Source organism: Pan troglodytes, chromosome 6 (assembly GCF_028858775.2).
Source record: "Pan troglodytes isolate AG18354 chromosome 6, NHGRI_mPanTro3-v2.0_pri, whole genome shotgun sequence".
Taxonomy (NCBI): domain Eukaryota; kingdom Metazoa; phylum Chordata; class Mammalia; order Primates; family Hominidae; genus Pan; species Pan troglodytes.
In genome coordinates, this window is record NC_072404.2 from 6,998,473 (window position 1) to 7,024,770 (window position 26,298).

Consider the following 26,298-nt stretch of genomic DNA (forward strand, 5'->3'; position numbering starts at 1 on the left):
GCCGCAGGCCTGACCTCCCTCCCACTCCCTCTGGAGCCGGAGCTGGTGTAAGGGCTGCGTCTCTGATGGTCCTGGGCTTCCCATCTCCACGCCTGCGCGGAAACCCTGGCATCCGATGAGGAAATGATCACACAATCCCACAGAACCCTGCTCAGCGGCTGGCGCCGTCACCCCAACCCTCCTCCTGCTGCGGCCCAGCTCTGCAGCGTGGGGTGTCCGTGCTCCAGCGGCTGGTGCCGTCACCCCAACCCTCCTCCCCCTGCGGCCCAGCTCTGCAGCGTGGGGTGTCCCTGCTCCAGCGGCTGGTGCCGTCACCCCAACCCTCCTCCCCCTGCGGCCCAGCTCTGCAGCGTGGGGTGTCCCTGCTCCAGCGGCTGGTGCCGTCACCCCAACCCTCCTCCCCCTGCGGCCCAGCTCTGCAGGGTGGGGTGTCCGTGCTTGAATCTGGAGACCCTCTTCCTGGCCGATACTTTCCAGCCCCCTTGGCTCCACGCTGAGCTCCCAGGAAAGGGGCAGACCCCACACACAGGTGAGGGTGGCGCTGGGCTGCCTCTGCCCGGGAATTACACCATCCAACTATCCTCCCCAAAGGCAGGAGGGGCCTAAAATCACTATTTCAATTTCTCAGTGGCTTTGGGTGCAAACTGGCTCATTTCTGTGGGTCTGTTGCAGGGACTGGCCTGCATTCAATACCCCTCACCCCACCCTGCTGGGTGGCCCTGTGGAGGGCCCCAGGGACACCCTGCTGCCTGGTCAGCTGTTTGTTCCTGGTGGGCCCCACACAGGGCAGGCACGTGCCTCCAGCGCAGACCCTCGCCTGCTACCTGAGACACTTCACTGTGCACCATGGCCTGCCCCAACCCCCTACCCAGCGAGTCCCCTCCTCATCCCCAGGTTCCCGCCAGCCTCTGCTGCCTGAGACCCTCCACTGAGCGCCAAGGCCTCCATCCTCATCCCCAGGCCCCCGCCAGTCTCTGTGGCTGCTTCCCAGGAGCTGCGTCGCTGACTTTTCCTGAGACACCTGCTCATCTATATTCTATGTTGCCTTCACCTGGGAAGATTCGGCACCTCCTGAGCCTCCTGCCGCCCCTGAGAGATTCCCAAAGCCTTCACCTCATCACACACAGAACACAAGAACTTGAGCCACTCGGGGCAGAAAAAGGAGCTACTTGTAAAAAGTCAAGGTAGTCATCTGCCCAACTCCCCAGTTCTTCCAGGCAGCCGTCTCCCCAACTCCCCAATTCTTCCAAGCAGCCATCTCCCCGACTCCCCAATTCTTCCAGGCAGCCGTCTCCCCAACTCCCCAATTCTTCCAAGCAGCCGTCTCCCCGACTCCCTAGTTCTTCCAGGCAGCCATCTCTCCTACTGCTTAATTCTTCCAGGCAGCCGTCTCCCCAACTCCCCAATTCTTCCAGGCAGCCGTCTCCCCGACTCCCTAGTTCTTCCAGGCAGCCATCTCTCCTACTGCTTAATTCTTCCAGGCAGCCGTCTGCCCAACTCCCCAATTCTTCCAGGCAGCCGTCTCCCCAACTCCCCAATTCTTCCAAGCAGCCATCTCCCCGACTCCCCAATTCTTCCAGGCAGCCGTCTCCCCAACTCCCCAATTCTTCCAAGCAGCCGTCTCCCCGACTCCCTAGTTCTTCCAGGCAGCCATCTCTCCTACTGCTTAATTCTTCCAGGCAGCCGTCTCCCCAACTCCCCAATTCTTCCAGGCAGCCGTCTCCCCAACTCCCCAATTCTTCCAGGCAGCCGTCTCCCCAACTCCCCAATTCTTCCAGGCAGCCGTCTCCCCAACTCCCCAATTCTTCCAGGCAGCCGTCTCCCCAACTCCCCAATTCTTCCAAGCAGCCATCTCCCCGACTCCCCAATTCTTCCAGGCAGCCGTCTCCCCAACTCCCCAATTCTTCCAAGCAGCCGTCTCCCCGACTCCCTAGTTCTTCCAGGCAGCCATCTCTCCTACTGCTTAATTCTTCCAGGCAGCCGTCTCCCCAACTCCCCAATTCTTCCAGGCAGCCGTCTCCCCGACTCCCTAGTTCTTCCAGGCAGCCATCTCTCCTACTGCTTAATTCTTCCAGGCAGCCGTCTGCCCAACTCCCCAATTCTTCCAGGCAGCCGTCTCCCCAACTCCCCAATTCTTCCAAGCAGCCATCTCCCCGACTCCCCAATTCTTCCAGGCAGCCGTCTCCCCAACTCCCCAATTCTTCCAAGCAGCCGTCTCCCCGACTCCCTAGTTCTTCCAGGCAGCCATCTCTCCCACTGCTTAATTCTTCCAGGCAGCCGTCTCCCCAACTCCCCAATTCTTCCAGGCAGCCGTCTCCCCAACTCCCCAATTCTTCCAGGCAGCTGTCTCCCCAACTCCCCAATTCTTCCCCAGTTTGTGAGACACCAGGATGGGAGTTTTTCAGCGCGTGACGTCCCAGGGTCAATGATATTGCTACCAACACTTCTTGACTACTATAGTTCAAAAATCATTCATCTTATTTTTGTTTATCCACAAAAAAACCTTGCCCTGCTTCCTTAAGTAAGATTCCAGAAAGGGAGTTTAGTTGTAGATTCACTTCATTAAAGTTCTAAGAGTTATTGTAGGAAGCTGGATCTATTGTGAATTGTGGCAGAGAGATCAGGAAATCTACACACGTCTTCTTTCATACACAGCACACGACAGAGGGAAAGCAGGAATAGTAACCGTAACAGAAAGTATCATAAAATTGGTTATTTCCCCTCGAATTGTACGTCTTAATACTTTCGGTTACCCCTCTGTAGTTCCTCTTTGCAGAAATTCTGTCCACCCAATCACCCAGGAGTGGTTCCACTTCACACACGCCCGGCACGCGAACCATGTCTCCACACGTCTCAAACAGCAGCGGAGGGAGTGCCTTGGCTGCTGGCGAAGGAGTAAGCCACGCGGGCTGAAGGAGCAGGCCTGCCCCACACAGGCGTTACTCCTCCCAGAAAACTAAGAATAAAGTCACCATTGACTACACCCCTAAGGGCTTCTGTGGCCCTGAGGATGGAACTGAGGTGTTGGGGTATCCTGCAGCCCTCCCAAGGATTCCGGCAGAAGTGAGAGCACACGTTCCTGCCTCTGCCCTGCTGCACAGGGCAGCCTGGCAAGAGCTGTATGGCGGTGCGCACGGTCCGCACTCCGTCAGGTTGGGAAGTGAAGGAAGAGCAGAGAATCTAGGCAGGAAGCATAACGTGAACATGCCCATTTCACATGTACCCCTACTCCTACCCCTAACCCCTAACTCTAACAAACTTAAACCTCACCTAAACACCCTATTCCTAACCCCCTAACCACCCTAACCCTAACCCTCAACACCCTCATCTGAACCCTAACCCTTACAGAATCGCTCTGGGCCTGCCTGGCTTTGCCAAGCCTGAGCGTGTGAGTGCACCTGACCTGCCCCTTCCGTTCTCTCTGGGCTCCTCCATCCTGTGTCTTCTGGCATCGCTCACAGACCCACGCCCCATCCTGCTCAGCCACCTTGACTCGCTGGGGGACCACAAGATGAACACAGCTCTGACACTGCCAGCTGAGCCCGGCCACATCTGGGGCTTCCACACGACGCTGTCCCCAAACAGCAAAGCTTTGGGTACAGATGGGAGGTGTCCTGAGGCTGGGACAAGGACTGGGCAGGGGCTGGCAGCCGGTCTGGCAACGTAAGCAAGCCCCTGGCTTTCCCTCTGCTCACTGCCTTGGCTCTCTTCCTCACTCTGCGACTGATCGCGTGCTCCTGAGAAACGGGCTCCCTGTGCTGCTCCTGGGGTGTGCGTCATTTTCCCGTGTCCCGTGTCCTACGGGTTCCAGGCACTACAATTCATTGGTCCACTCTGCTGCTGACAAACATGGGGACTGTTTCCAACTTCAGGCGTTCGTGCACGAAGCGGCGCTGTTCTGCCGTGTCTCCCAGCGCCCACCACGGGCCCCTGCGTGGGGCACTCCTCGGGCAGACAGAGCCTCAGCCGCGCACACTCACCAAGTGTGGTCTCACGTCCTCACCTGCCCTTGGTGCCACGTGTCTCTGGTATTTTGTGCCAAGCCAGGGGAGGATTAAGGCATTTCCCATCTTAATGATGTCTTGGCCTCTCCAAAGAAGCGCCTCTTTAGGGATTCTGCCCATGTTTCTAAGTGATGTAAGGTCCTTCCTGGTTTGATCTGAATGTGGGCCCTTGCCACGGCTCCTTAATCTAACTGTACCCCTGTAACTGTGCTGTTCTCTTTCCACAGAAGGGCGAGCTCTACCACACCACAGAGAAGTCAGAGCTCCGCAAGTCCCCACCTGGAAGATGGAAGACCCCTCAGAAACAGCCTGCTCTTCCCTCTGCAGAGGTGGGGGGCAGGGGGACTAGCCACACTCAAAACTGGCAGCCTCTGAGGGGAGGGAGTCACTTCAACATCTCGAACCTTAGACAGATGTATGTGCCTCAGGCAGCATACACACACACACACACATGCGTGCAAGCATGCACACATATGCAAGCATGCATGCACACACACACAAACACACACATCTGTCTCCTCCCCGGGAACACTGTGACCAGAAGAGGCTTCACACGCGTCGGCTGCAGGGTAGGAGACCCGACACAGCGCCGGGTCCTGATGGGCTGTGACGTGAAGATGGGGAGACCAGGCCCTTAGCAGCCACAGAACAGGCCCCGGAAAGACGCACAATGGCTCCACTCTTGGAAGCAGATGGTGGCTCTGTAGGGAGACAAGGCTTACCTTGCTCCAGGGACTCTGAGGAGACGCTGCGCAGGGAGGCTGCCCCCAGCAGGAGACATGGAAGGTGAGGGCAGAAGGAACAGCGGTGGGGAGCAGGGGCACTGACAGGTTCCAGACCCTGACCCTGAGCTTCCCACTGCGCCTAAACGCAACACCCTGACTCCCGAGAGGAAGGGAGGGAATCCCGAGCTGACCTCACACAGGAGAACCGAAGCTCAAAGCTCAAGTGTCACCCTGAAAGGCACCGGCAGACAAAGGCTGCGTCTCCAGAGCCAGCCCTGCATCCACCCAAACTAGCGTGGTGCAGGGACTCCTCCCTCGGCTGAGTCGCCTGGCCCCAGACTGTCGGATGTGGGGCCAGCAGGGACCCTGGGGGACGCCCCATGGACACGAGGGAGACTGAAGCCCAGAGGGTCCCACAGCAGTGAGCAGCCCCTGCTGCCAGGCTCCAGGGCTCCAGAAGCCCCAGCCCACCCCATACTCAGGGCGCACAGAAGGCCCCAGGAGGGAGGGTGGGAAACGCCGGGTCAAGCGAGCAGCATCCGATTCTTTTCTGCAGGACATCTGAGCTGTGCCACACACACTTAAGGCTTCTAAAGAGAAAAGACAGCGTTCCCCGCTGTCCAACCCTAATCATCACAGGACGCTTTCTGCAGAGCCCCTTGGGGCACGAAGATTCTTCCCAGCACCAGTCTGAGAAACGATGAGGCCCTGGGCAGGAGGAAACATGGCCCCATCCTGTTCTAGGGGCCACGGCACCCCTTGGGGCCCCTCTCCAGACCCAAGGCTAGACAGGCTGGCTTCCTGCCCAGCTCCAGCCAACTGGCATACACTAAGTGTGCAGCTGAGGTGGTGGGAGGAAGGTAAAACGTATCCCACTTGGCAGCCACTTCCAAAATTAAACATGGTTAACATCTGTCCCCGCTGTCCAATTCCAGACATTTACCCAAGAAAAATGGGAACGGAAGTCCACACAAGCACCTGTATACAAATGTTCACGGCAGCTTTGCTCATAAGAGCCCAACACTGGAAACAACCCAACTGCACATCAACAGGTGGACAGATAAACAGATGTGGCCTGCGCATCGAAGGAATGCTACTCGTCAGCGAAATGGACCCACCGGGGACAGGCGCGGCAACAGGGTGAACCTCAGAAAACATGCAGCTGCGGGGACACAGCTAGATGTGAGCACGTGCAAACTACTGGAGCCTCTTCAGCGGCTCCAGAGCAGGGAACCCACCTCACCAGCGACACAGCGGCGACGAGGGCCGGGTCTGGGAGGGCGTGGACCAGGGAGGGGCGACGGAGGCGGTCTCCCTTGCCGGAGCGGTCTCCCTTGCTGGGGTGCTGATGACACAGCGGCTGCACCTGTCAGAACGCGCCTGGGTGGAGAGAGGAGATCTGTGTGCTTCCCGAGTGCAGATCACGGCTCAGCATCTCATGGGAAAGGGACAGGGCTCTTCAGGACACGCAGTAAGATTTCAAGTGCGGGCACTTTTAACACTCCGCGATCCAAAGGCAGCTCCAGGGCCAGCCGCGGTTTCCGGCCTCAAGGGCAGGCTCGGTTCTGGAGCTCCCTCCAGTGGCCGTCGGGGTGCCGTCACTTTCCGGGCCCCACCAGGAGAGCAGGGGCCCCGCCGAGGACCAGAGCGCCTGGACCAGAGGGAGCCCTGCGCGGCCGGCACGGATGCCTCTCAATAGGCGGGATGGGGCCGACACGACTCGGTGAGTTCCCGCCACGGCTTTCGCCGGCAGCCAGCGGCTGGAGGACAAGGAGAATGCGCCGGTTCTGTTCCTGAACAAGCCCCACGGCGCTGCGGGGTCCCGGCCCAGAAAGCCCACCCTGCCCCAGAATTTCCCCAGGCCCACAGAAGGGGACCGGCATGGGAAAAATACCGGCGATCACAAACGCAGCAACGGTGCGGCCGTAGGTGTCTGCGCATCCGGCGGGGCTCCTAGGGGACCCCCACGCCGCCTGGACGCCGCCTAGCAGATTTGGGGCCAGGCTAATTGGGGCCCATCTTGGCCCACAGATGCCAGCTCCGGGCCATGCTGAGGGACAGGGGAGCGGAGGATACTGCCTGTTTCCCGGCGGGGGGCCCTGCTCAACAGCTTTTCCCTCCCCTACAAACTGTCCCAGCATCCCGGGCCATTCCTTCCAGTAAGTTGGGAAGTCCAGGACCAGACCTCAACGTGGAAAAAGCTGGAGGAGAGAAGGGGGGACGAGGGGTTCTACCTGCCCTCTACCTTCCTGCCCTCCTACCTGTCTGTCCACGGGATGCCCAGAGGCTCCCAGACCACCAGCCCCAGACCCTTGCTACTGCGTCCCCAGCTGTCGGCCAGGGGCCTGCTGGGGAGGCCGATGCCCATCCCTAAGTCTGAGCCTCCAGCCCGGCACGAGGGAAGGCCCCACATGCCCCAAAGGAGAGGGTTCAGGGCACAATCTTCACAAAGGCTGGAGTGCACCCCAGAGGTGAGGGTTTGGGGCACAGTCTGTTGGCGGAGGCAGGAGTACACCCCAGAGGTGAGGGTTTGGGGCACAGTCTGTTGGCGGAGGCTGGAGTGCACCCAGAGGTGAGGGTTTGGGACACAGTCTGTTGGCGGAGGCTGGAGTGCACCCAGAGGTGAGGGTTTGGGGCACAGTCTGTTGGCGGAGGCTGGAGTACACCCCAGAGGTGAGGATTTGGGGCAGTCTATTGGCAGAAGCTGGAGTACATCCCAGAGGTGAGGGTTTGGGGCACAGTCTGTTGGCGGAGGCAGGAGTACACCCCAGAGGTGTGGATTTGGGGCACAGTCTGTTGGTGGAGGCTGGAGTGCACCCAGAGGTGAGGGTTTGGGGCACAGTCTTCACACAGGCTGGAGTGCACCCCAGAGGTGAGGGTTTGGGGCACTGTCTTCACACAGGCTGGAGTGCACACCAGGGAGGCTTCCCGCCTCTGGCAGAAATCACCGCCATGCTCAGTCACAAACCCAGAGCTGCGTTTGGACGCTGCAGCACACGCTGGGGCCCCAGCAACGGTCCTGCGCACCAGGCTTCTCTCCCAGTAAGGTCCGCTTCTCTGTGGATCTCAGGGGTCCCTGCAGTGCCCACCTTAGCAGAGGGCAAAGCCTTGAGACACGGATGCTTTGTCCTCAGGTCTCCACCGGCTCCTCAGAACAGGGCCCCTCAGCGCTGCAGTGTGTCACATGTCCCCAGTTTCCCCTCGTGGTGCTCACGCCGCACCCCTGGAATGGAGGCCGGAACCCAGGTGTCAGTCCTGGCTCTGACCATGACCTTGGACAAACCACCCCTCAGACCTAGAGCCCTCATGCACATCCCCATGGTCACTGCCACCCGGCAGGGAGCAGGACAGCCCCGGGGGTCTGTGACTGTCCCCGGGACATCAGTCTGAGAAACAGCGCTGAGTTGGACGCTGCCTGGTGTGGACACTCGCCCTCCACAGTCACGCAACCTCGGCTTTGCAAAATCAGTTCTCAGTGAAGGAAATAATGTACACAGTGGTCCACTTCCAAGACACAGTGTCTTGCTTGCTTAGGTCAGCAAGCTACAGAAGACCAGGCCCCTGCCTGGGTTGCCGATGCCTGCTTGTCGGCCTCCCCCTCCCCAGTCTTCCCCCCAACGCTTAGTTGCCTTCACCTGACCCAAAAACTTTTAGTCTATGACGAAAGTTTTACTCATCTGCAACATAGCTCGTTTTGTCTGTTCTTATCAGTCTGCCCAGCTACTTAGGTCATAAGTCAAATACCTGAAAAGCCCCTGAACTGACTAGGATTGCAACGCATTGTGGGCTGCAACAAAATGCAGCAGGACAACCCTAAAAAAACACCTACAGCCCCTGCCCGACAACCAATAGGTGACGTCCGGGAAGACTGTGACCCCAGAGTACTCAGCCTGTGAGGAACCGGGGGAGGGGCCTGCGTACTGGGGGATAAATGGCTTGTTGTGACCGTGCTGGGTGTGCCTGCCCACCAGACACCCGATCTTGCAAGACCGTCATTAAAAGTCTCACGTTTAGGCCTGGCGCGGTGGCTCATGCCTGTAATCCCAGCACTTTGGGAGGCCGAGGCGGGCGGATCACCTGAGGTTGGGAGTTCGAGACCAGCTTTACCACATGGAGAAACCCCGTCTGTACTAAAAATACAAAATTAGCTGGGCATGGTGGCACATGCCTATAATCACAGCTACGAAGAAGGCTGAGGCAGGAGAATCGCTTGAACCTGGGAGGCAGAAGTTGCGGTGAGCCAAGATCGCGCCACTGCACTTCAGCCTGGGCGACAGAGCGAAACTCCGTCTCAAAAAACAATAAATAAATAAAGTCTCACGTTCGCTCTTCTCCAGGCCTCTGAGTCCATTCTTTGGGTTTGGACGGGTGAGTTTGTTTCTCACATCAGCACAGGGGAGAGCCCAGTCCCCAGGTGCAGTTCCCTGCACACACATGCACATGCACACACGTGTGCACAGGGCACGTGCACACATGGGCACACGCACGCGCACACACATGCACGCACATACGCACACCGCACGCACATGGACACCCGCACACGCGCACACGGACACCCGCACACGCGCACACACGTGCACACGCATGCATGCACATACGCACACAACGCGTGCACACGGACACAGGCACACACCTGCACACACGTGCACACGTGGACGCACATACGGACACAATGCATGCACACGGACACATGCACACACACGCACACATGCATGCACATACACACGCGTGCACAGACACGTGCACACATGCACACATACACACACGGGCACACGGATCCACGCGCACACATGCACACGTGCACACACATGCATACACATACAACACGTGCACAGGGACGCGCACACACGCAAACGCGCACACACGGACACGCACACACACGCGCACACATGCACACACATGCACACATGCATGCACATACGCACACAACGCATGCACACGGACACACATGCACACATGCACGCACATACGCACACAACACGTGCACGATACACATGCACACGCGAGCACATGAACACGCACACACGCGCACACATGCACGCACATATGCACACAACGCACGCAGACATACACATGCACACACGCACGCACACGGACACGCACGTGCACACATGCACACACATCCACACGTGCGCACATATACACAACGCATGCACACGGACACGCACACGGGCACGCACACGGGCGCACACACGTGCACGTGCACACACATGCACGCACATACACACACAGCACGCACAGACATGCACACATGCACACGCACACAGACACGCACACGGGCACACGCACATGGGCACACGCACACGTGCACACGCATGCACACGCACATGCACACACATGTACCTGCAGCCCCGAGGCAGTGCCACTGGAGCCAGCCTCATGGAGTAGCCCCCTCCAGGGTAACAGGAGCCATGGGGGGGCCATGAGACTGGATTCCACTCATAGAGGCCCCGCACGCGGCTGTTCAAGCAAAGCCACGCTGACATTTCTGGTATCAAATTTAAGTCAATCTTTTAATGACCCTCCCGCACGTCAGCAGCAGATCAGGTGCAATGGCAAGAAAAGCAAGCGAGAAACAGCTGTACAACAACATAGGCTTAAAAATTCTTTTTGAAAGAAACTTTAATAAATGATGCATTGGTGAGTGGTGAAACCGGAAGGTGCTGTGGCCCCGGGCTCTGTGGCACTAGCACTGGTAGTCTCAGGTGCGCTGAGAGGACCAGAGCTCCTTGGAGAAAAGCTGATGTGAGGTGGGCCTGGGCACTGGTGGGGGCAGCTGGGGGGCTCCCACTGGCCACACAATACATTAAAAACCACAAAAACTGATGAGTCCACAGCGACACTCCAAAAAGCAGGCGGGAGAGGGAGGAAAGGGGAGAGGGAGAAGTACCACTGTGAGTCTTCATAGAAGCCACTGTTTCCACAGTCCCTGGGCAGGAACAGGTTCAGGAGACGCAAAGGCACCGGGTGGGAGGGGTCAGGAGGGCACCGTCGCCACAGGACGCATTGCCAGGGAAGTCCTATGATGCACGCCCACCTCAGTCAAGTGACCACATTCGGTGTCACCAGCATGGGACAAGGTGGAATGGCATGCCTGCGGGCGACACCACATACAACAGGCAGCCTTGCCCCTGTGGGACTCGCCCACCTGAGCGGAGCCAGCCTAGGACACCTTAGAAGGAGGGCTTCGGCACCCAAGACTGCACCCCCAGGCCCAGGCCGCACGGCCGCAGCACAGGCTCTGCACCTGGTCGGCGCACGTGGGGAGGCTGCAGGACAGAGCCAAGCAGCTCCGGGCAAGCGGCACCCAACAGTCACCCAGCCACACAGGGGAAGAGTGGGGAGGGGCCCAGCTCTCAGGATGGAAGAGCCCTGGGCAAGGCATCCATAGACACCTTAGACTCTGGCCTAAGCGGGGATCCAAGATGGCCTTCCGATACCCGGACCCTCCCATGCACACAGAGTGCCCCCACCTCCCCATGGTCCTGGAGCCGTAAGCCTCCTGGCTGCCCACGGTCAGCACACACTGACCCGCCCACGGTGCCTCTGCTGCCCTTCTTCTCTCGCCACTCCCCATCTGCAGCCCGTGTGCTGAGGAGGGCACGGAAAACGTCCAAAGCACGCACGACTGCAGCGAAGCTCATGAATGCCCCTGCACACACGCAGTGGGGCAGACACCGGTCGGCCCTGCCAGGCCCTGCACACTCACGGGACCACGACTGTTCCTCGGATTTCCAGGGTCAAATGGGGTCCAGTCAAGTAAGGGCTGTGCGTTCTGCTTCTGCGTTTAGGCATATGATTAAACACATTTCATAATTAGATATGATCATTGCATCTGAGACACAGAGCTTTCCAAAACGGTCTGTGGGCTGAAGTTACTGCTTCCCTAAACATCTGAGGGGTGACACCAGTGCCGCCAGCCAGGCCTGCAGCCCTCCTTGTAGAAAGGCTTTAATTATGGAGTCAATTTCTTTTCTTTCCTTTTTTTTTTTTTTTTTTTTGAGACGGAGTCTCGCTCTGTCGCCCAGGCTGGAGTGCAGTGGCGCAATCTCAGCTCACTGCAACCTCCGCCCCCTGGGTGCAGGTGATTCTCCTGCCTCAGCCTCCCAAGTAGCTAGGATTACAGGCGTGCGCCACCACGCCTGGCTAATTTTTGTATTTTTAGTAGAGATGGGATTTCACCATGTTGGCCAGGCTGGTCTTGAACTCCTGGCCTCAAGTGAGCCACCGCGCCTGGCCTGGAGTCAATTTCTTTAATCGTTACAGGACTGACAGAGCCTTCAAAAGTTCTTCTTGGGTCAGTATGGTAATCTGTATCTTAAAACAATGTGCCCAGTATTGGCATAAAGTTGTTACAACGTTCCCTTACTGTCATTCTGTTGTCTATAGAAGGATCTGAAAATGTCCTAGGCCCACCGACCAAAACCAGGTCCTGAAAACCAGGACTGGCAGCAGGAGAGGAAGGCGCTCCTCTGGCCTGTTTCTCACCCACTCTGCGGCTTCACACACAGGAACAACTTACACCCTCCTTTGGTGTGAATTTCAAAATACATACAATGACCAGAGGGCAGCGGAAGGGAAGGGCAGAGAGCTTTCAAGCAACACTGCCCTCCCTCCTCACCTCCTCACCGCATTCCACTCCCGTTTCGGAGACAAGTGGCCGGCAGCTACTCCCCGCGCAGGTAGCTCCTCCGGCGCCCCAGCTGAGCTCCCGCCGTCCCTCAGGCTCTGCTTCCCACCCCCTAATCCCGCTGGAATCTGCCACAGCATCGACCTGCTGCTCCTCAACATCGTAGAGCTTTCTTACTTTCTCACAACTCCTTGAGACACTTTTTTTACTGTGGTTTCCTTCCCCAGCCCATATTCGGTTCTCATGAAAACAGAAGCTCCGTGGAGAAAGCGAAGAAAGTCCTTGAAAGTCGCCTGTTCAAAGCCGCCACTGCCGTGATGCCCCCCGACCCCGCACCCCGCCGCCGTGACGCCCCCCCACGACCCCGCACCCCGCTGCTGTGACGCCCCCGACCCCTCACCCCGCTGCCGTCACACACCCCGACCCCGCTGCCGTCATGCCCCCGACCCCGCACCCCGCCGCCGTCACTCCCCCCGACCCCCCACCCCACTGCCGTCACGCTCCGTGACCCCCAACCCCGACACCCTGCTGCCGTGATGCCCCCCAACCCTGCACCCCTCTGCCGCGACGCCCGCCCCGACCCCGCACCCCGCTGCCATCGCGCCCCCCGACCCCGCACCCCGCTGCCGTCACGCCCCCGACCCCTCACCCCGCCGCCGTCACTCCCCCCGACCCCCCACCCCGCTGCCGTCACGCTCCGTGACCCCCGACCCCGACACCCTGCTGCCGTGATGCCCCCCAACCCTGCACCCCGCTGCTGTCACGCCCCCGACCCCACACCCCGCTGCCGTCACGCCCCCCGACCCTTCACCCCGCTACTGTGATGCCCCCCGACCCCGCACCCCGCCGCCGTCACTCCCCCCGACCCTGCACCCTGCTGCCGTGACGCCCACCCCCCCACCCCGCTGCTGTCACGCTCCGTGACCCCCGACCCCGACACCCCGCTGCCGTGATGCCCCCAACCCTGCACCCCGCTGCCGTGACACCCCCGACCCCTCACCCCGCTGCCATCGCGCCCCCCGACTCCGCACCCCGCTGCCGTCACGCCCCCGACCCCGCACCCCGCTGCCGTGACACCCCCTGACCCCCATCCCGCTGCCATCACGCCTCCCGGCCCCCGCACCCTTGTCTGTGTCCCACAGCACAGGACCTGGCAGCGAGCGTCTGGCGCCTTCCTCCCTCCCCTGCAGGGACCGGCCAGGCCCCTCCAACAGGTGCTTTCTAAACTGCAATTTCCTCATCTACAAAAGGACAATCACAACAACGGAACCCAGGGGACAGGACTGCATCAACTACAACCAGGCGGCGTAGACGGCAGCACACGGCCCTCGGCAAATCAGAGGTGCTCAGTGACCACAGCCACCATGACAGCAGGGCGGGGCGGGGGGCAAGGAAGCAGCGCTGGGAGACTTGGAGACACCCCAAAAAACGCCTTCCTCAGAAACACTGCTGTGCAAGAACTTGCAAATCCCTAAGGCATCTGTGTCCGACGGCCCCGGCCCCATGCTCTGAGGTCGCGCAGGTGTCCAAGGCCAGGAGGGGCACCGAGGAGACGAAGAAGAAACAGCACAGCAGCTGGGGAGGTGAGGCCCGCGCCTGGGATGTCACGCAGCCTGCCGAGCAGCCGCTTGAGGGACCCGCCCATGTGTCATCAGCTCTGGCCTTCCTCCTCTCACAGATCAGAGAGCAGAGGGCAAGGTGGGCAGAGCCCAGGGTGGGTGCAGGGCTGAGCGCAGGGCAGATGTCCCTCCAGCCTGGTGGCTGCCTCCTGTGGTGAGCGGGAGGACGTGTGAGCTGGGGGGCTCCTCCTTGCGACTGCAGATGTGTGGGCCATGGGAGGGCGCAGAATGGACCAAGAACCGAAAGGTCTGTGCAGGGGCCCTGCAGCATCCCAGGAGCAGCCTTGCCGCCACCTCCGTCCAACACAACCCGTCCTCTGGCCTCACTGAATTCTCCTGAGGACCAAACACGGGAGGGGCGTGGTTCCTAGGCCATCTGAGCAATGACAAGCTAGACGGGTGGTTAGAAACAGCCATTTTAGGCCGGGGGCGGTGGCTCACTCCTGTAATCTCAGCACTTAGGAAGGCCAAGGTGGGCGGATCACAAGGTAGGAGATTGAGACCAGCCTCTTCAACATGGTAAAATCCTGTCTCTACTAAAAATACAAAAATTAGCCGGGGAAAAATACAAAAATTACAGGCAGGCGCCTGTAATCCCAGCTACTGGGGAGGCTGAGGCAGGAGAATCGCTTGAACTGGGGAGGCAGAGGTTGCAGTGAGCCGAGATCGCACCACTGCACTCCAACCTGGGTGACACAGCTAGATTCTGTCTCAAAAAAAAAATTTAAAAAAAAGGAAAAGAAACAACCGTTTTAGGGCTCTTGAAGCTGACCAAGGCCGCACAACAAATCAGGTCACTTTTTTTTTTTTTTTGAGACAGAGTAGGAGTCTTGCTCTGTCACCCAGGCTGGAGTGCAGTGGCGCAATCTCAGCTCACTGCAAGCTCCGCCTCCTGGGTTCACGCCATTGTCCGGCCTCAGCCTCCCGAGTAGCTGGGACTACAGGTGCCCGCCACCACTCCCAGCTAATTTTTTGTATTTTTAGTAGAGATGGGGTTTCACCGTAGTCTCGATCTCCTGACCTCGTGATCCGCCCACCTCAGCCTCCCAAAGTTCTGGGATTACAGGCATGAGCCAGCGCGCCCAGCCCGGGTCACATTTATTAAAAAAAAAAAACCCTCCTGACCTCAGGTAGGAACAACGGAGTCTGAGTCACCAAAGCCCGGGGCTGCCACTCTCCAGGGCGCCCCACTCCCAGCTCCAGCGGCTGAGTCCACCAAGCCAGGACAGGCCCAAGGACCAGAGAGCGAGGTGATTCACAGTGGAGCTCGGAAAGACCCATCCATGCCCAGCGCCTTGTCAAAAACCACAGGGGTCTTGGTGACAAGCAATTGAGGGAGGCCAACATGGCAGAGCCAGGGCTGCAAAATCGGCTGGAATAAGCATCAGACCTGCTAGAAGGGTAAGAGGAGCAGTGCAGTGTGGTACATGCCAGGGAGGAGCATCGCCAGGGAGGAGCACCATGAGGGAGGAGCACCACCAGGGAGAGGCAGGCCAGGGAGGAGCACCGCCAAGGAGGAGCAGGCCAGGGAGGAGCACCACCAGATAGGCTGCAAGGAGCACCCTTTCCTGAGCCTGCATGCTGCTCCGCAGGAGGCTGGGGAGCACCTCCCTCCCAGGCATGGGCTCTGGGGAGGAGTTCCCCTGTGGCACCGGTGGTTTCCCATGGATGTGCCATGCTGGTTTTCGGAGCCTGCAGGCGGACTGGGCACCGTGTAAAGAGGCCCGAGAGGGTTCCCCTAACACAGGCAAGCGTCATGCACAGGGCACAAGCACCGGGGAGGGATGTAAGAAAGGTCTACACTTTCAGTTTCCAACAGGGCTGGCCCTGGGAAAAGCCGCAGAGGGAAGCTGGCTCTGAATTAATGTCCAAGATCTTTTCCTCCACTTGGCAGGGCTCTCTCCCTTCAGGGACCGGTGGCCTTGGCCAGGACTCTTCCCAGCCCAGCGCCACAGCCTTCTCGGGAAAGCCGGGGGAGGAGAGCATGGGGACGTGCACGCCTTGCCTGGCTGGGGAGAGGACCTGCCTTCTAGCCACGCTTCCTGCACAGCCCACGCCCAACCCCTGGGTGACGCTCCTGGCACAGGCTTACGGGGTGGTCAGCGAGGGGCCGGCCCCTGCTCTGCAGCCAAGACTCAGGTTACCCAGTGTCCAGTCCAGAGCTCCTGCTGTTCTGGGTACCCTGCTGTTGCGGCCAGAGGGCCGAGACCCCCGGTCTGGGCCAGATGCCAATGCTGGCTCTTAGCTCGAGACTGTACGACAGGGTCCGAGGAAGGCGCTCTTGGGCTTACAAAGGCCTGAGCACTTTTCCCTGGTATTCTTGGGGGCTTTCAGGTCCTATTTTTATTTATTTTTATTTTTTTCAGATGGAGTCTCTCTCTGTCGCCCAGGCTGGAGTGCAGTGGTGCCATCTAGGCTCACTGCAAGCTCCGCCTCCCAGGTTCACGCCATTCTCCTGCCTCAGCCTCCCAAGTAGCTGGGACTACAGGCTTCCACCACCAAGCCTGGCTAATTTTTTGTATTTTTAGCAGAGATGGGGTTTCACCGTGTTAGCCAGGATGGTCTCGATCTCCTGACCTTGTGATCCGCCCGCCTCGGCCTCCCAGAGTGCTGGGATTACAGGCGTGAGCCACCGCGCCCGGCCTCAGGTCCTATTTGAAGTTGCTCTGGTCCTCCCAGAGTGCTGGGATTACAGGCGTGAGCCACCGCGCCTGGCCTCAGGTCCTATTTGAAGTTGCTCTGGCAGGGCTGTTTTCTGAACGTGCAAGCCCTCAGGTGCCCTGTGCACAGGCACACACCACCTTTTCCCTCTGCAGTACTAAGCTGGCTGCCTCCTACCAGGGCTAGTTTGAATTTTCCTAGGTCACACGGGCAAGCCAGACGCTGCTTACGCGCACTGAGTGTGGTGTGAGCGGCTTCAGACCAGATTCCTGTCTTCTTTACACAACTCTAGGTTTTCTGTGCCTGTTTTCGCTGAGCACAGAACAACTGAAGGAGGCGTGGGACAGACACAAGGGCGGGCCTCGGTGCCACGGCTGGCCTTGGGCAGAGGGAAATGCTTTGTGTACTTTCTCTGGGAAGCAGCAGCCCCAGCGCGGCCTCGGCGTCCTCTGCCGCCACCTGCTCCATGACCGCTGGGCGTGTGTGCGAGGAGATGGGAGCAACTTCACAGTGGTGGGAAGTTTCTCTCCTAAAACGAAAGCTTCTCTATACTACAGATTGGCCCCATTAAATAAAAGAACATACGGTGTATTTTTACAGCGTTTGGGATTGGAAATGACTGAGATTCACGGTGGCTCTAGTCCTGTCTCCTGAAGACAGAGCTGGACGAGGTGTGCGGACAGTCAGAAAACACGTCAGGGTTGTGGCTCAGCTGACAGATATGCAGCTCTGGTGGGATTTCTGCGGCAGGGCAAGGAAGTGGAGACGGTTCGCGTGGCAGAGCACAGAGGGTGCCCTATAGTAGGCACGCCTGGAGAGCGTATATTTTCACAGGGCCCGAAACCTGAATGGAGGATTCTTTCCACCAGCTGCGGGGTAGGGGGGGGCTCAGGCACATCAGTTTTCCCACCCAGAAGACGAAGGCCTGCGAAGGGGGCCCCGTGAGGCCTGGGGTTAAACCTTCCACAGCAAGCAGGGACCCCAGCCAGGCTCTACACAAGGCAGGCGCTGCGCTCAGGTGGGAGTCCTGTGAGATACTCCTGCACCCCACACTCCCGTGACCACAGGCGAGGCCTAACGCCCCCCACGCCGGTTCATCTTGTCTCCTCAAACTCCCACCAAGATGCTCACGACAGGGCCCAAATGCACTCCCGGGGGGGTTGGCTAGTCTGCAGGATCACAGGCTGGCCCAGTGAAAACCTGGGCTTCGCTGCCTTACAACCATGCAGAACTCACGGCCAGGCCATGTGCCCACCTGCCCACTGGGACCCCGGGACAGTGCCTGCTCCAGACAGAGGCTGGGAGCTCTGTGAGGGGCACATGGAGTGAAGCAGAGCCTGCGGCTCACCTGTTTGGCTCTGGCTGGCCAGGTGCCCCCTCAAGCCCCAGCTCAGCCTTCCCCCAAACACTCAGCTCCATCCCCCACCCCAGCGGGTCAGGGCTCTGTCAAGACTGCTGGTGAATGACCGGCTGAGGAGGCAGGCAGGCCTTTGGAGAGGGAGGGCCAGGGCCACAAGACCAGCAGGGCACAAAGGTGGCTACGGGAGGAGCAGGAAGTCAACAGCCGCAAACAAACCTCCCAAGCCACTCGAAGCTGACATCCGCAGGCCACAGGGACACACCTGAGGCTGGGGAGGGGCGGCCACAGACCTTCACAGCCATCCTGGGTCCCCAGGCAGGCAACGCCCGGCTGCTCGTCTGCTGTCCACCTCCCTATGGGGACACCTCAAATCACACGAGAATTGTGACCTCAAAAGCTTATGCTGCTTTTGCACAGAAACAGTGACGTGTGAACCATCCTGGGATGGTATGAAAGACAAGCGCAGGTCTGGAAAAGCAGTTCAGAAGCCACTCAACTGTCTACCCTGGGGAGACGGTTTCGTGAGCTACCACCACAGCCTATAACTACTTATCCATTAAAAATGATAATAAAACCCAGGAAGAGGCCGGGAAAACATTCAATAAACCAGCGTGCTGAGGGAATCTGCACAACCCCCCTCCCTGCCCAATGTAGACGTGTGACGGGAAGTGGCAGGGGCAGCAGCTCCTCTGAGGGGCCCCGTGGCAGGCAGGCCCTGGTGGGGGCTGGGAGGGCTCAGGGGCAGGAGTGACTCCCAGATGCCCTCCAGAGGGTCCAGGGCCCTGCAGGAGCCACCAGCCCTCACCACTGGAGTCCCCGGCCTCCTAGCTCTGGGGAAGCAGCCCTGGAGAAGTGGCACCCGTGCTTTCTAGAACCTCTCTGAAGGGTTGTTTAAGCAGCGAGGGCCCATGCTGCCGTCAAGAACACACAATTCTCAAGGTCCCGGCTTTGGGGAGTTCCCCCAGGCCCCGAACCTGACCTTGGCAGCCCCTCTGCGTGGCTCAGGAACAAGTCCCACAAGCCCCTGGCTCTTGGCCGGAAACCGGCCACCAAAACAGACTGTGAAGGGCCAACCCCTCCTCCCAGGGAATTCCAGGGCTCAGGAGGACCCTTTGCTTTCCCTGGGGTTAGAAGGACAGGTGCTGGCGGAAACGCAAAACAGAGTGGCCACTTTGGCAGCTTTGTATGAAGCTAAATGTGCACACACTGTAGGAACCAGCGATGCCCAATCCTAGCAATCCACCCAAAATAAAATGACGCTCACATGAAACCCTGTATGTGAACATTTCAAGCAGCTTTATAATAGACACAATCTGGAAAGAACTCAAATGTCGCTCCCACGATGGCGGGACACAGACCGCGGCACAGCCCCCCGTGCTCAGTGGCGAGCAGCCACGGCCACCTGGTGTGCACGACGTGACACACCATCTCAAGCGCAGGAGGCACGGGGACAGCCAGGCTTGGAGGCTGCACATGCACAGGTGCCACCCACGTGACGGTCCGGGGAGTCTGATCACGGGAGCAGAGTGCAGCCGCACGGCCGCCAGGTTGGGTGGAGGGAGGGGCTGACCACCCAGGGACGGGCAGAGGAGTCTGGAACAGGACGGTTTGTGCGCTGCCTGCGAGCACCGTGCTTCCACGACTAGATGCCTCTGTGGTGAAAGCCAAAAGGAGTATTTTACTGCACACAAATTCTCAGAAATGATCATCTGAAAACTACAGGTTCTCGGCTAAGGCACCCAGGCTCAGACTGCCGACACATCGTTAAGCAGCTGGGTACCAGCAGCAATGACCTCATCCCTCTGACTCCGTGACCTCAGCTGCAGAGGGTCACGGCGAATTATATACACAGTGCCACGCACATGGGAAGCTCTCAGTGAGAGAGGGTGGGCTGAGAGCCGCTTGGCCTGGGCCCTGCACCTCGTCCCACTCTGCATGAACTGCCTTTGCGGGTAAGGTCGGGGAGAAGGTGCCAGGCTGTCAAGGCCCAGGGTGCAGGGGGCCAGGTGGGAAGAAGAGGAAGGCCAGCCGAGCTGGAGCCTGCACGGCCCTGCATTTGTTACTCTGCCTCTTAGACTATGCAGTGGTAGCAGTGGAGGAGGGGGAGCACGCCCCCCACCCGGCAGCCCAGCAAGGCTACAACCTGCGGCTCCCAAAGGGCTTGGTCCCTCCCAGCGTGCCGTCATCCAGGGCCACCAGGGCCGGGGACTGTGCCGGGCAGTGCCGCTGGGAGACGGGCTTGGTGCCCAGGCCGGGTGGGGGTGAGCTAAGCACACCCAGCCCCGCTCCACCAGACTGACCTTGCCAGGCCGGGATTTGAGAGGGCTTCGGGGATAACTGTGAGGACCCCCCTCTCCTAAGACCCCCAAGTCAGGGAGCCATTAAAGGTGGGGGAAGGGGAGCCTGTCTGGGACCACTCAGAATTCTTCCCTTTCCTTGTAGAGCCCGAGCCCGAGCAGAAGAACCAGAACAAAACCTAAGTACAAACACGGCGGGCTCGAGCGGGGCTTGGCACGGCGCAGGGGTGGCGGCAAGGGGGCAGCCTGGACTGGAGCCAGAAAGCCTGTGCTGGCATCCGCCATGCGGACGGGGAAGCTGAGACCCAGGGCTCAGGTCACGCTTACGTCGTTTGGTAGCCAGGTACCAGGACCTCATGCCATACACAGCACACAGGCTGTGGAGCTGGAGCCAGTCGAGGAACCTGGAAGCCCCGACCCAGACAAGGTGCAGCCTGGGGGAGGGACAGGGAGGCCTCTCGAACCCATGGCTTTCTTCTGCCTGCACAGGGGCCCCTCCTGTCCACGATAAAAGCCCAGTAATAAGGAGAAAGCAGTCAGCAGCCTTCACCTCAGCTCCAGACTCCGTTCTCAGGGCCAAGTTCAGGTGTGTGCCTGTCCCCCCACCCACCAGGTGGCCAGGCCTGGCTATGACCGCACAGGAGAGCAGGGCGGACCCCGCGAACGGGGACAGCACCTGACGGCGACATCCACAAACGCCGCCCCGCAGGAGCACGCACTCCCACACAAAGCGCCTGCAGCTGACAGCCGCCGGGAGGGGACATCTGGACAGCCTCACGCAGCTTTCAGACCTGCAGTCCATGTTAAAAGGATCTTGTTTCCAATTTGCCTTAATTAAACAAACATTCCAAACCACTTCCTCTCAGTCTGACCATTGTTCTTCATTCCTTGGCACTCGGAGTCCTGGGAACCACTCATCACTGTCGGGTGCAGGTGGACGTCCCCTCACGGTAAGGCCAGAGCGCTCCCGCCCAGCGTGTGGCTCCGCGGTGCCCTGCGTGCCTGGGGGGTGAGAGAGGGTGGCGGGGGCGAGGTGCTTGTGAAGCACATCACAATGGGGCCCGAGGGCGCTGCGTGCACGGGACTCTACAGCACAGTCTTCATGGGCCGTTGGTCTGAGTTACTCAGAGCAGGGGATGATCCATCCCCACTTAAAAGACAAAGTGAATGGGGTTAAACAGGTGCTGTGAGTGGCTGGGACGGGCTCACAGGAGGAGGGGCCAGCATGGGCCACGCACCACACTCTCACCCGAGACCCAAAGCCGGCCAGGCCACCGATGGGCAGAGATGACTGCAGCTTCCAGAATAGTGGGCTTCATGGGGTGGGCATCGCAAAGCATATCACATCCCCTGGGGTGGCCCTGGGGGGCAGGGCAGGTGCTGCATGATCCTGCTCCTGTGTCCAGCTCCTGCCACTGCCCCATCTTGTAACCCTCTGGACACAGAGAACGCAGAGAACAGGCAGTGTTCCATGTTCCCACCAAGGGGAAGATCCAGCGCCCGCAGAGAACTAAGGAAGCACCGGGGAGTGTGGTGCTACTGAAGAGAGGATGCGTCATTTGCATTTATCCAAAGAAAGGGTTCACGATGTCTTACGTTCAAACAGATAAAATCAGACTGAGGTGGGGTGGGAGGAGCCTCCCCGAGGCTCCTTGAGGAACTGCCTGGCAGTGACCGAGGTGGGGCTGGGACAATGCCCAGGTGCTGGCCTCTCCTCGGATATTCCGCCATGTGCTCCTGGGGGCGGAGGGTCCCCCAAGGGCAGAGCTCAGCCAGCACCACCCTGCCCACTCTTCTGTAAAGTGCCCCTGGCACGACACTCCCAGAGAACCCAAGGATGCGCCCAGAATGCTCCCAGCAACCACTGAGGGGGCCCTACTGGGAGACCCGCAAAACTGCCAATGCCTTGTAGGCCAGCAGCCGCACGCGCCTTCAGCGCTGGAGTCACGCCGAGGGGCTGACGGGCCAGATGGTCTCTGAGTGCGGCAAATTCCGTCTTGTGAGGGAAAGTGATAGAAGATGAGAGTGTGGGCCGGGCGCGGTGGCTCAAGCCTGTCATCCCAGCACTTTGGGAGGGTGACGCGGGTGGATCACGAGGTCAGGAGATCGAGACCATCCTGGCTAACGTGGTAAAACCCCATCTCTACTAAAAAAAATACAAAAAATTAGCCAGGGGTGGTGGCGGACGCCTGTAGTCCCAGCTACTCGGGAGGCTGAGGCAGGAGAACGGTGTGAACCCGGGAGGTGGAGCTTGCAGTGAGTGGAGATCGCACCACTGCACTCCAGCCTGGGCGACAGAGCAAGACTCCATCTCAAAAAAAAACAAAAAAAACAAAAAAACCATGAGAGTGTGGAGGCGCAGACGACGGGGCACCTGAGCTTCCATGCTCAGCATGCCGTGGCCAACTGTGGTCTGCACACACCCACCGTTAACTGGGCCCTCCCGCTGCAGACACCAAACAGGGACAGGACGGCGGCACCAACGCACCCACGTCCACCAGTGCCAGGCGACACAGCAGAAAACCAGGATGCCCTGCCCCTCACCGCACTGTTTCCGGGCTCGGCAGGCACACACCCTGAATGAAAGGCTCCAACCTGGCGCGGAGCCACGGCCTGCGTGCTTCTGAAGGAACAAGAGAGACGAAGTCACTGTGGGCCGCACCACATCCTGACAGCAGCTCACCTCCCCAGGCCGGAATGGAACAGATGGAAGACATGGCAAGTCTGTCTGAGGGGAGGTCACAGGATGTCCCTAAAGTCAGGATATGGCACGGAATGCAGAAATCGGAGCAGAGTTCCAACCCCGCCTGCCACTGGTGCGGCAAGACCCGCACACCCCACACGCAGCCTCCTTGGGACCTGGGCTCTTTCTATAAAGGGGCTGCTGGTGCATGTCTCCTTAATGCTCCAGGCCTGTGAGGATCGGATGCCCGAGGGTGCTCCTGCATGTCACACGGAGGCGGGGGACGCCAGCGATGCCCTCCCGGGGGCGTGGGAAGGGGCTCTCGGCCTCCCTTGACTCTGGATCATCAGAGAAAGTGTCCGCCTGGCATGTGAGACACGGCGCACTTCTCCGAACCTCGGGCTGTCTTCCAGCATGTGTTAGCTCTAAAATTCCTTCTGCACACAGCTTGATGTCTCCCCTGTAAGGTGGATCCGGCGCGTGGTACTGTGAGCACCTCCAACCAACTGCTCCCTCCCTTGTGCCTATGGGGGAGAAGCAAATGAGCCAGGACTGGGCTAATCTCAGGCAGTGCCGCCCCACCCTTGCCCCTGGTGGACCGCTCCCCTTGAAAAGGAGCAGCAGGTGGTGGGAAGGGAAGCCTCACTCCGCCCAGCAGAGACAAGGCGTGTGTGGGACCTCACAGAACCGTGTAGACCCACGCACCCCCACTGTACAGATGGGCACTGAGGCTCAGGAAGGTTAGAGACGTTGCCCGGTATCACACAGCACGTGGGGTGAGGAAGTGGAACCCGGGCTGGGGCCGGCAACGCTGAAAACCAGGGTTGTTTGGACGGCGACATGCAACTCCCTGAGGGCTCTGCTCCTGCAGAATCAGGGGGACCCATGCTGCTGCCTACCATGGAGTGCATGGGAGAGGACTGGGGATGGGACAGGGAGCAGGAAGGGGTTGCTCAGTCAGTCAGTGCTGGCAGAGGGAGGGGCGCTGGGAAGGCACTGCAGGCCCTGCGTCTGGGGCCTCTCAGCACAAGGACTGGGCTTTGCACGCGAGGACTGAAGGGTCAAAGGCGAGGCCAAGGTTTCCTACATGGCATTCACTCGGGAGGGCTCCTGAAGCTGGAGACGCACTGCCTTACTTTGTGCGTGTTTTTCTCTATGCATTATCCAGTATTTGGCTATGTGTGCATTTAACTCAATAAGCAATGATCAGATGAAATTCCCCTTGAAGTTCTTTCCTTTTATTCTATCCTGGGGATGAACAGAAAAATATTTTCACTTCTTAAAAATTCATAACGACATCAGATCCAACAAGGAAATCAGTGCCTGAAAAGATGACTATTGACCCGGGACGCCTCTGGTGTACAGGCCGAGACCATGTGCTCAGAGTCAGCCGGCCCCTCCCAGATCTGCTCCTGGCCAGCTGTGAGGCCGCGGTGACACCACCTCCCTGCAGTCAGTTTCTGCAACCATGAGACGGGGAGAAGGACAGCCCTGCCTCACAGGCTCTGAAGGAGGGTGACCTAAGATCAAGCACGCAGAGCACCGCACAGCGCCCAGCATGCATGTGTACAATGTCACATTCTATACTGAAGGAGGCTGAGACAGGAGGATCTCTTGAGCCCAGGAGTTCAAGACCAGCCTTGGCAATACAGTGAGACCTTATCTCTACAAAAAAATTAAAAAAAAAAAAAAAAAAATTAGCGGCTCGCATCTGTAGTCCCAGCTACTCAGGGGCCGGGGTGGGAGGATGGCTTGAGCCTGGGAGGTGGAGGCTGCAGTGAGCTGAGATCAGGCCACTGCACACTGGCCTGGGCAACAGAGCAAAATCCTGTCTCAAAAAAAAAAAAAGATAGTGCTCAATGGCGCCCAGGCTGGAGTGCAGTGGCGTGATCTCGGCTCGCTACAACCACCTCCCAGCCGCCTGCCTTGGCCTCCCTAAGTGCCGAGATTGCAGCCTCTGCCTGGCAGCCACCCCGTCTGGGAAGTGAGGAGCGTCTCCGCCTGGCCGCCCATCGTCTGGGATGTGAGGAGCCCCTCTGCCTGGCTGCCCAGTCTGGAAACTGAGGAGCGTCTCTGCCCGGCCGCCATCCCATCTAGGAAGTGAGGAGTGTCTCTGCCCGGCCGCCCATCGTCTGAGATGTGGGGAGCACCTCTGCCCTGCCGCCCCGTCCGGGATGTGAGGAGCGTCTCTGCCTGGCCGCCCTGTCTGAGAAGTGAGGAGACCCTCTGCCTGGCAACCGCCCCGTCTGAGAAGTGAGGAGCCCCTCCGCCCGACAGCCACCCCGTCTGAGAAGTGAGGAGCGTCCTCCCTCCTCGTCCGGGAGGGAGGTGGGGGGGTCAGCCCCCCGCCCGGCCAGCCGCCCCGTCCGGGAGGGAGGTGGGGGGGATCAGCCCCCCGCCTGGCCAGCCGCCCCGTCCGGGAGGGAGGTGGGGGGATCAGCCCCCCGCCCGGCCAGCCGCCCTGTCCAGGAGGTGGGGGGCGCCTCTGCCCGGCCGCCCCTACTGGGAAGTGAGGAGCCCCTCTGCCCGGCCAGCCGCTCTGTCTGGGAGGGAGGTGGGGGGGTCAGCCCCCCGCCCGGCCAGCCGCCCCATCCGGGAGGGAGGTGGGGGGGTTAGCCCCCCGCCCGGCCAGCCACCCCGTCCAGGAGGTGAGGGGCGCCTCTGCCCGGCCGCCCCTACTGGGAAGTGAGGAGCCCCTCTGCCCGGCCAGCCGCTCTGTCTGGGAGGGAGGTGGGGGGGTCAGCCCCCCGCCCGGCCAGCCGCCCCGTCCGGGAGGGAGGTGGGGGGGTCAGCCCCCCGCCCGGCCAGCCGCCCTGTCCGGGAGGTGAGGGGTGCCTCTGCCCGGCCGCCCCTACCGGGAAGTGAGGAGCCCCTCTGCCCGGCCAGCCGCCCCTTCCGGGAGGGAGGTGGGGGGGTCAGCCCCCCGCCGGGCCAGCCGCCCCGTCGGGGAAGTGAGGGGCGCCTCTGCCCGGCCGCCCCTACTGGGAAGTGAGGAGCCCCTCTGCCCGGCCAGCCGCCCTGTCCGGGAGGGAGGTGGGGGGTCAGCCCCCCGCCCGGCCGGGAGGGAGGTGGGGGGGGGGTCAGCCCCCCGCCCGGCCAGCCGCCCCGTCCGGGAGGTGAGGGGTGCTTCTGCCCGGCCGCCCCTACTGGGAAGTGAGGAGCTCCTCTGCCCGGCCACCACCCCATCTGGGAGGTGTACTCAACAGCTCATTGAGAACGGGCCATGAAGACAATGGCGGTTTTGTGGAATAGAAAGGGGGGAAAGGTGGGGAAAAGATTGAGAAATCGGATGGTTGCCGTGTCTGTGTAGAAAGAGGTA

At 59.9% G+C, this 26,298-nt stretch overlaps 1 protein-coding gene across 8 annotated transcripts in view; it reads right to left on the minus strand.

Annotated features, from left to right (window-relative positions):
* Positions 1-26,298, minus strand: part of C6H7orf50 (chromosome 6 C7orf50 homolog) — a 151,707-nt gene that overhangs the window by 69,662 nt on the left and 55,747 nt on the right. Inside the window, exon 1 of one of the 8 annotated variants that reach the window (XM_063815140.1) lies at positions 5,968-6,296. The exons of the other annotated variants lie outside the window; for them this stretch is intronic. The gene's annotated coding sequence lies outside the window, so the exon portion shown is untranslated. Of the gene's footprint in view, positions 1-5,967; positions 6,297-26,298 lie in introns of those variants that run through there. 8 annotated transcript variants of the gene reach the window in all.